Raw genomic sequence first — 10,649 nt, 5'->3', positions numbered from 1 at the left:
TAAAGCAAATGAGCTAAGCAAACTAAAGAGCCCATGGATAACCATGGATACAAAGGGTGCTAACACCTTCCCTTTGTATAACCTACCCCCTTACCCAGAATCTCTCAAAGGTCTTTTTTCTGTTTCTTTTATAAACCTTTCCTTCATTGGATAAAATAAAAGGTCGGTGGCGACTCTGTAAACTTTTTCAAAAGTGACGCGAAAGCGTCCGATCGACAAAAAAGAGTCAGTTCACGTATCCCACCCACGGAGGGGTATGGCCCGAAAGGACGGTCCACAGAATCCAAGGAACTTTCTTGCTCGTACCCCGATGGTGCATTTTTCTGGTTTGAATCTCATTTTGAACTTCCTCGCTTGGTCGAAGACGCATTCGAGGTTGGTGGTGTGGCCGGTTTCCTCTCGTGACTTGACGATCATGTTGTCCGTGTACATTTCGAGGGTGTCTCTGATTTCTCCTCAGAAGACTTTGTTCATCATCCACTGATAAGTGGCCCCAGCGTTTTGGAGGCCGAAGGGAATTATGTTATAGTAATAATTCCCCAACTCGGTCATGAAGGCTGTGCACTGTTTGTCACACATCGCCATGGGTATTTGAATATGAGGTAGTGGATAAGCATCTTTGGGACAAGTACTTTCTTCTGATCTGATGTTTGTGTATACAACGTTTGAATATCATCAGAGTCAAACAGCTTGGTGCATAGCATCTTCTTGTCTTCTGACCTTGAAGTTCTTCTGAGCGTGATACCATGAGAACTTCAGTGCTTCTGCTTCTGATCTCAAGTTCTTCTAATGCTTCCATAGACCCATGTTCTGATTCTGCTTCGACCATCTTCTGATGTCTTGCCAGACCATGTTCTGATGTTGCATGCTGAACCTTCTGAGTCAAAGCTTCTGAGCGCTGATTTGTGCATACTCTTTATATATTTCCTGAAAAGGAAATTGCAATGTATTAGAGTACCACATTATCTCACAAAAAAATTCATATCCTTGTTATCATCAAAACTAAGAATATTGATCAGAACAAATCTTGTTCTAACAATCTCCCCCTTTTTGATGATGACAAAAACATATATAAATGATATGAATTTGCGATCAGAAAGAGCAGACGGCTAAAGACAATTTACACAGCTATAGCATAAGCATGTGAATGTGTCTCCCCCTGAGATTAACAATCTCCCCCTGAGATGAATAATCTCCCCCTGAAATTAATACTAGAAGAATTTTATAAATAAAAGACTTCCCTGAGTATTTCAGTAGAGACGTTCACAGTGCTTGATCTATAGAACATTCATGACTTCTGATTTCTGCTTCCATAGGACAGCTTCAGAACATTGAATTTCTTTAGATCCTCAGAACATTCACAGCTTCTGACTTCTGCTTCCATCGGACAGCTTCAGAACTTGAATTTCTTTGATCTTCAGAACATTCACAGCTTCTGACTTCTGCTTCCATCGGACAGCTTCAGAACTTGAATTTCTTTGATCTTCAGAACATCCACAGCTTCTGATTCTTGCTTCCATTGGGACAACTTCAGAGCTTGAATTTCTTCTTACATCACTTCATGCTAGATTGTATCAGAACATTGTTGAATGTACCAGAGCATCATCAGAGCATCTCTACGTCCTGAAATGTTACAGAACAAAACTAAACGACAAAAGTCAGCATGAATGAGTCAAAAACATAGAATATGTTTCAGAACACATAATATGTATCTGAGCCATATGGTATGTGTCAGAACACATAGACATAATGTTTCAGATCATATTCTATCATCAGAATATCTGAACATTCTTCCTTCCTGCTTCTGATTCTGAAGCTTCATAGCACTCAGCTTGCTTCAAGAATCCAAGAGCTTGATTCATCTTGTTGCTTCTTATGTTGATCTTTAAAGAGAATCTTCAATTCCTGCAACAACACAACTTAAAGCATAGAACTTTGCAAGTTCTGTTAGTAATGTGGGGCCTTTTTACCCGGTAACTGATAATATTTAATCAAATCATTTATCATATATTTTCTCCCCCTTTTTGTCATAACATAAAAAAGAATATAAAAGATTCAGATGTAGAAAATGACAAAAGAAAGAAACAGAATTAAACTTTTCATTGATTAAACAAGCAGGATTACAAAAGATGTATGCAGAATAACAGATGCAATCAAACAAAGAAAACTACAAGGACTTAAGGACTACAACCCTAGCCTAGTCATAATCTTAGCTAGCATATCATGAATCCCTGCGGCGTTCTCTACATGCTTGTCCAGACTAGAACCTGCACTGTAGGAGAGATGCATGAGTTCAAGGAGGAAGTGAGAGACAGTTCACAGAAAGAGAGCTAATGTCGCAAACGGGGCTTTCTCTTAACATAGAAGTCAAGAACATGATCCTTAACTTCATCCAGTATCTCAAGAAAGTCTTCTTCCTTTGGATAAATGTTGATAACAGCATCACAGAAGAGATCAGACTTGATACTTCTTGGAATCTTGAGAGATCTGTCTTGAAATCAAAGTCAATGATCCCCGATATTTGTTTCTCAACCTGGAACCAGACAACACTTCCATCCGTTCTATTCAAATAGATCAGCCACCTTAGAGTCTTAGTTCCTTCAACAGGTTTAAAGTTTTGATGAAGGGAACTAGACGAAAGATTCATGATGAACGCTAGATCGAAGATATAAGACTAGGATTTATGCAACAATGCAGAAGGATAGAGAAAGATGGTGAACGATGAAAAACTGAACGCAAAGAGAGAGAGAAATGAAAGAGGGAAAAACTGAAACGTTTGAAGAATATAAAACGAAAAAGAAAAGTAAAGGAAATGATGAATGGCATTTAATGTTACGTGACAAGAGGAGAGAGAAACTATGACAACAGAAGTGATTAGCACAGTTACCTAAGTAGGCGTCCCCTCAACTGCACGCACGCTTGTCCAGAATTAGTGAACACGTGTTTACCATCTGGATAGCCAGTTACAGCTGTTTTACTTTTAAAGAGATTCTGAGTCAACTTAGACAATGAAACGTTAGTAATAACAGAATCACTACTTCTAATTGATCACAATCAGAACTTCTTATAAAAAAACTAATCCAATTTCATTTCAGAAGATACTCATACATAAGATCTTCTCATCTTCTCATTTTGGGCATAAATCCATACTGATATTCTTCAGAATGAACTTAAACCTATCTTCAGCAAGGGGTTTTGTAAAGATATCAGCCCATTGATGGTCTGTATCCACAAAGTTTAAAGATATAACACCCTTCTGAACATAGTCCCTTATGAAATGATGTTTAATCTCAATATGTTTAGCTTTTGAATGTAAGATAGGATTCTTAGATAAACATATAGCAGAAGTATTATCACAGAAAATAGGAATGTTACTCTCATATATCTGATAATCTTCTAGCTGACTTCTCATCCAGAGCATTTGTGTGCTACAACCAGCAGCAGCAACATATTCTGCTTCTGTTGTTGAGAGGGCAATAGTAGCTTGCTTCTTGTTGTACCATGAGATCAGATGACTTCCAAGAAATTGACAACTTCCAGAAGTGCTCTTCCTTTCAATTCTATCTCCAGCATAGTCAGCATTACAGAATCCTACTAAGTTGTAGTCTTTGGATTTTCTGTAAACTAAACCAACATTAGTAGTACCTTTCAGATACCTCAGAATTCTCTTAACCGCAGTTAAATGAGATTCTCTCGGATCTGATTGGAATCTAGCACACAAACAAACACTGAAGAGAATGTCAGGTCTAGAAGCAGTTAGGTATAGAAGAGATCCAATCATACCTCTGTACAACTTCTGATCTACCTTCTTACTTACCTCATCCTTACCTAGGTCACATGTTGGATGCATAGGAGTTTTGGCTTCTTTACTTTCAGAAAGATTAAACTTCTTCAGAAGTTCTTTCACATACTTCGTTTGATGAACATATGTTCCATCAGAAGTTTGGTTGATTTGAATCCCAAGGAAATACTTGAGTTCTCCCATCAAGCTCATTTCAAATTCAGCCTGCATAGACTCAGCAAACTCCTTTCCAAGTGTAGCATTAGATGTTCCAAAGATGATATCATCAACATATATTTGACATATTAAAATATCCTTTTTAAATGTTTTACAGAAGAGAGTAGTGTCCACTTTTCCTCTAGTGAAACCATTTTCCAGAAGGAAAGAACTCAAACGTTCATACCAAGCTCTAGGAGCTTGTTTCAATCCGTATAATGATTTCTTTAATTTAAAAACATGATTTGGAGACATGGAGTCTTCAAAACCAGGAGGTTGATGGACATAAACTTCTTCATCTATGTAACCATTTAAGAAGGCACTCTTAACATCCATCTGATAAAGAGTGATGTTGTGTTGAGTGGCAAAAGAAATTAATAGACGAATAGATTCTAACCTGGCCACTGGTGCAAAGGTTTCTGTGTAGTCAATCCCTTCTTGCTGACTATAACCTTTAGCAACCAGTCTGGCTTTGTTTCTTACCACTTCTCCCTTCTCGCTTAGCTTGTTTCTGAATACCCACTTAGTGACGATGATGTTAAATCCTTTGGGTCTAGGAACCAAGTCCCATACATCATTCCTAGTAAATTGATTGAGTTCTTCTTGCATGGCAATTATCCAGTCTGGATCTTCTAGAGCTTGATCAACAGAAGCTGGCTCGATCAAAGAAACAAGACCTAATTGACATTCTGCATTGTTCTTAAGGAATGCCCTTGTTCTGATGGGATCATCTTTCTTCCCAAGGATCACATCTTCTGAATGAGCTGAAGCAAGTCTAGGTGATCTTCTGACTGTTGGCTCTTCAGAAGTCCTGAGATTCTCTAAGGATGCAGCAACTTGATCTTCTGATCCATTGCTTCTGAGGCTGCCAGCTTCTGCAGCTTTGCTTCTTGGTTCTACTGCTTCTGATATATCAATATCAAAATCTGCAAAATTCTCAAACTGCTTTGGTTTTTCAAGACCAAGCTTATCATCAAACCTGATATTGATTGATTCTTCTACAATCAATGTTTCAGTATTGTATACTCTGTAGCCTTTAGAGCGTTCAGAATATCCAAGAAGGAAACACTTTTGTGCTTTAGAATCAAACTTACCAAGATGATCTTTAGTATTCAGAATAAAACAAACACATCCAAAAGGATGAAAATATGAAATGTTGGGCTTTCTGTTCTTCCACAATTCATAAGGAGTCTTATTTAGAATAGGTCTTATAGAGATTCTATTCTGAATATAACATGCAGTGTTTATTGCTTCTGCCCAGAAATGCTTAGCCATATTGGTTTCATTGATCATGGTTCTGGCCATTTCTTGTAGAGTCCTATTCTTTCGCTCTACAACTCCATTTTGCTGTGGAGCTCTAGGACAAGAGAAATCATGGGCAATACCATTTTCTTTGAAGAATTCCTCAAAGAATCTGTTCTCAAATTCGCCACCATGATCACTTCTGACCTTTATGATCTTGCACTCCTTCTCAGATTGGATCTGAGTGCAGAATTCAAAGAACACTGAATGAGACTCATCCTTGTGTTTTAAGAACTTTACCCATGTCCAGCGGCTATAATCATCTACGATGACTAATCCATATTTCTTCCCTCTGACAGATGCTGTTTTGACTGGGCCAAACAGATCAATGTGCAAGAGTTCTAACGGCCTTGAGGTAGAAACAACATTCTTAGACTTGAATGCAGGTCTGGAGAACTTTCCCTTCTGACATGCTTCACAAAGAGCATCTGATTTGAATTTCAGATTTGGGAGTCCTCTGACCAGATTTAGTTTATTAATCTGAGAGATCTTTCTCAAACTAGCATGTCCTAATCTTCTGTGCCAGACCCATTGCTCCTCAGAAACAGACATAAGACAAGTCACCTTCTGCTTCTCAAGATCAGAAAGATCAATCTTATAAATGTTGTTCTTTCTCTTGCCTGTAAATAGGATTGAGCCATCCTTCTGACTTACAGCCTTGCAAGACTTTTGATTGAAGATTATATCATAACCATTGTCACTTAATTGACTTATGGACAATAAGTTATCCGTTAATCCTTCTACAAGAAGTACATTAGTAATGGAAGGAGAGTTACCAAGACTTATGGTTCCAGAGCCAATGATTTTGCCCTTCTGATCTCCTCCAAACTTGACTTCTCCACCAGGTTCAAATTTATGCGAGGTATCACCCTCATAGCAAAAACCAAACCTTCTGTTTCCAGAAACACCATATATCATAGAAGCAAGATGACTTCTGCCAATACTTCTAGATAAGAACTTTCTGAAGCTCGAGTCATATTCTTTCAGAATATGATTCATGCTAGGAATGGATTTTTCTGTTTCAGAAGGAGATCCACTATCTTTGGATAGATTTAAAATTTTTTCCTTCAGTTCAGAATTTTCCAATTCCAGCTTCTTAGTTTCAAATTCAAACTGCTTTTTCAGCTTTTTGTATTTGATACTAAGATGAGCCTTGAGTTCCAGAAGTTCTGTTAAACTGGAAACTAACTCTTCTCTAGATAGTTCAGAAAATACCTCTTCAGAATCTGATTCTGATGTAGATTCTGATCCATCATCTTCTGTAGCCATCAACGCAAAGTTGGCCTGCTCTCCTTCAGAGTCTGATTCTGATTCTGATTCAGAATCATCCCATGTTGCCATAAGACCTTTCTTCTTATGAAACTTCTTCTTGGGATTCTCCTTCTGAAGTTTTGGACACTCGTTCTTGTAATGTCCAGGCTCATTGCACTCATAGCAGACAGCCTTCTTCTTGTCAGATCTTCTGTCACCAGAAGATTCTCCTCGTTCAAATCTCTTTGAACTTCTGAAGCCTCTGAACTTCCTTTGCTTGCTCTTCCAGAGTTGGTTTACCCTTCTGGAGATCATGGACAGTTCATCTTCTTCTTCAGATTCTGATTCTTCAGGATCTTCTTCTCTAGCCTGAAAAGCGTTAGTGCATTTTTTAACAGTAGATTTTAATGCAATAGACTTACCTTTCTTCTGAGGCTCGTTTGCATCCAGCTCTATTTCATGGCTTCTCAAGGCACTGATAAGCTCTTCCAACGAAACTTCATTCAGATTCTTGGCAATCTTGAATGCAGTCACCATTGGACCCCATCTTCTGGGTAAGCTTCTGATGATCTTCTTTACATGATCAGCCTTGGTGTAGCCTTTATCCAGAACTCTCAATCCAGCAGTTAGAGTTTGAAATCTTGAGAACATCTTCTCAATATCTTCATCATCCTCCATCTTGAAGGCTTCATATTTCTGGATTAGAGCAAGAGCTTTAGTCTCCTTGACTTGAGCATTTCCCTCATGGGTCATTTTCAATGACTCATATATATCATGGGCAGTTTCCCTGTTAGATATCTTCTCATACTCAGCATGAGAGATAGCATTCAGCAAAACAGTCCTACATTTATGATGATTCTTGAAAAGCTTCTTTTGATCATCATCCATTTCTTGCCTTGTAAGCCTTACGCCACTGGCTTTCACTGGATGTTTGTAACCATCCATCAGAAGATCCCATAATTCACCATCTAGACCAAGAAAGTAACTTTCCAGTTTATCTTTCCAGTATTCAAAGTTTTCACCATCAAATACTGGTGGTCTAGTATAACCATTGTTACCATTGTATTGCTCAGCAGAGCCAGATGTAGATGCAGGTGGATCTGTTGGAATTTCACCAGCCATCTTTTACTGAAGCGTTTTTCTCTTCCTGAATCTTTTCTAAACACGGTTAAGTGCTTGCACCTTAGAACCGGCGCTCTGATGCCAATTGAAGGATAGAAAAACACTTAGAAAGGGGGGTTTGAATAAGTGTAGTCTAAAAACTTGAACGATAAAAACAATTTGTACAGTTATTTTTATCCTGGTTCGTTGTTAACTAAACTACTCCAGTCCACCCCCACGGAGTGACTTACCTCACCTGAGGATTTAATCCACTAATCGCAACAGATTACAATGGTTTTCCACTTAGTCCGCGACTAAGTCTTCTAGAGTATCCTGATCACAACCTGATCACTCTAGGAATAAATGCTTAGACACAAGCTAAGACTTTCTTAGAGTATCCTGACCACCACGTGATCACTCTAATTATAACTGCTTAGACACAAGCTAAGACTTCCTAGAGTATCCTGATCAACACTTGATCACTCTAGTTACTTACAAATTAATGTAATCAATTCTAAGAGTATTACAAATGCTTCTGAAAAGCTATAATCACAACAATGATATTTCTCTTAACGTTTAAGCTTAATCTCACTAATATATTACAACAGCAATGTAGTGAGCTTTGATGAAGATGAAGTTTCTGAGCTTTGATTTGAACAGCGTTTCAGCAAGTTAATATTCACAGAAATCGTCAAGAATTGGTAACCTTGCTTCTCATCAGAACTTCATATTTATAGGCACTTGAGAAGATAACCGTTGGGAGCATTTAATGCTTTGCGTATTCCGTACAGCATTGCATTTAATGTTTCACGCTTTTGTCAACTACCTCGAGCCTTGTTCACGCTGTGTCTACTGACGTTGCCTTTAATAGCTTCCAACGTTCCTTTTGTTAGTCAGCGTAGCCTGCCACCTGTACTTTCTTCTGATCTGATGTTTGTGTATACAACATTTGAATATCATCAAAGTCAAATAGCTTGGTGCATAGCATCTTCTTGTCTTCTGACCTTGAAGTGCTTCTGAGCGTGATACCATGAGAACTTCAGTGCTTCTGCTTCTGATCTCAAGTTCTTCTGATGCTTCCATAGACCCATGTTCTGATTCTGCTTCGACCATCTTCTGATGTCTTGCTAGACCATGTTCTGATGTTGCATGCTGAACCTTCTGAGTCAAAGCTTCTGAGCGCTGATTTGTGCATACTCTTTATATATTTCCTGAAAAGGAAATTGCAATGTATTAGAGTACCACATTATCTCACACAAAATTCATATCCTTGTTATCATCAAAACTAAGAATATTGATCAGAACAAATCTTGTTCTAACATCATAGGCCCAACAATAGCTCCAGCAACGCTTCTAATCCTGTGTGGTGAGTCTTTGACAGTGCACTGTGGAGTGTTGCTTCTACGCCCTTCAGATTTACGCTTCAAATAATCGCATGGTGAGGAGCGAAGATATATGGTGCAAGCTTGTCTATGGAACACATGGGATTTGAAAGCTGCAAGACCCAAACAAATTAACGAAAAATAAAGGGGAGATGCTAAGGATCGAACACGTTCCCCTTTAGTCATTAGCCACGCGCCTTTTGCCATCTGGACTGGGTGATTACGCTGAAAGTAAATCAAGCTATGAAATATTTATAAGAAAACGCTTGGTCAGTAATTAATTCAAAAAAGGAGTCAATGTGGGCCCCTTAGTGCCTGCGTAGACCAATGAGAAGAGAGAGATGGAGCCTTTGACTTTTGACTGGCCAATAAGGATTGGAGAGAGGGAGCGCTTCGCTGACCCACGAGTACAAGCATGACACGCGTGGATGATTGGGCCCATCCACTGTTCATCATCCCTACCGTTGCCTTGTTGAGAAAACCTTTGGATTACCTGCGGATTTAGTCATGGCTTTAGCTGCGAGTATACTTGCGGAATTTTCTCTGTTTTTTCTGCAACATGAAAACTCAACAATAATACGTTAGCAATATGAAACAAATGCCCAGATTACCCAAACCAGCCGCCCTGAGTTCAATGGTGGTATTGGATTGGACTAAAACCCCATGGATGTATGAACATGAAGCTTGCATTCCTTTATGCCGTAGTAATGGCATACCCGGTTCCATGCGTCAAAACCTTGTTCTAATGATCCATACCTTACTAAAATCATGTCATGAACTCAAAGGAATTGTTAGATTATATTAAAACACATGGATATGTATAAAACGAAAAACTAACCATGAATGGATATGAAGAACGTGAATGGATGTTCTGAGTGTTATGGGACTTTCTCAGTGATGTATTCTTACTCTTTATTCACTCAGTAACTGATTGAGACCATTAGAAAAGCTTGAGGGTGGCTGCAAACCCTAAAACGAAAGTATGCTCTTCTTGAAATTTTTGAATCTTGGTTAGGGTTCTTGGAGGCAGAGAGTTCGTCCTTGTGATCTGAATGTCTTGTGTATTTATAGGAGAGCAATTTAGGTCACTAAAACTTGGGCAAATCTTGTTCAATCAAAGATTGCAATTTTGTTGGAAATTTGATTTTCAATTCTTTCTAAAAATGTCCAATCTCAATCTTTTCACACCAATCTTGTTTTTCACGAAATTATATTGAATATATGATGTTTAATTGATTGAATTTTTATTGGAAATCAAATCCACATCAATTCTCTTCCGTAATTCTTTGAATATTTGATTTAAATCATTTTTTTAATGAACAAAAATTACTATAAAATCAAATAAAACTCATAAATTCATGGAACTTGTATTTTGAATCTTGGATATCATGAGGATGAAGATTGGGCCAAGAAAGATTGGGTTGCTTTGAAAAAAAATTCATTTTGGAGCCTTTTATTTCACATTTTTCCTCTCAAAATCGCCAACTTTGACAAGTCATATCTCCCTCATTTTTTAAGATATGGATGAGTTATAGGACTTTTTGGAAAGCTCAAGATGTCCTCTACAGGCCACTTTGGAACCTTTTGTCCATTTGAGGATTTTATCTTGATGATAT

Source organism: Vicia villosa, linkage group LG3 (genome assembly GCF_029867415.1).
Source record: "Vicia villosa cultivar HV-30 ecotype Madison, WI linkage group LG3, Vvil1.0, whole genome shotgun sequence".
In the NCBI taxonomy this organism is placed as follows: domain Eukaryota; kingdom Viridiplantae; phylum Streptophyta; class Magnoliopsida; order Fabales; family Fabaceae; genus Vicia; species Vicia villosa.
This window is presented reverse-complemented; position numbering follows the sequence as displayed.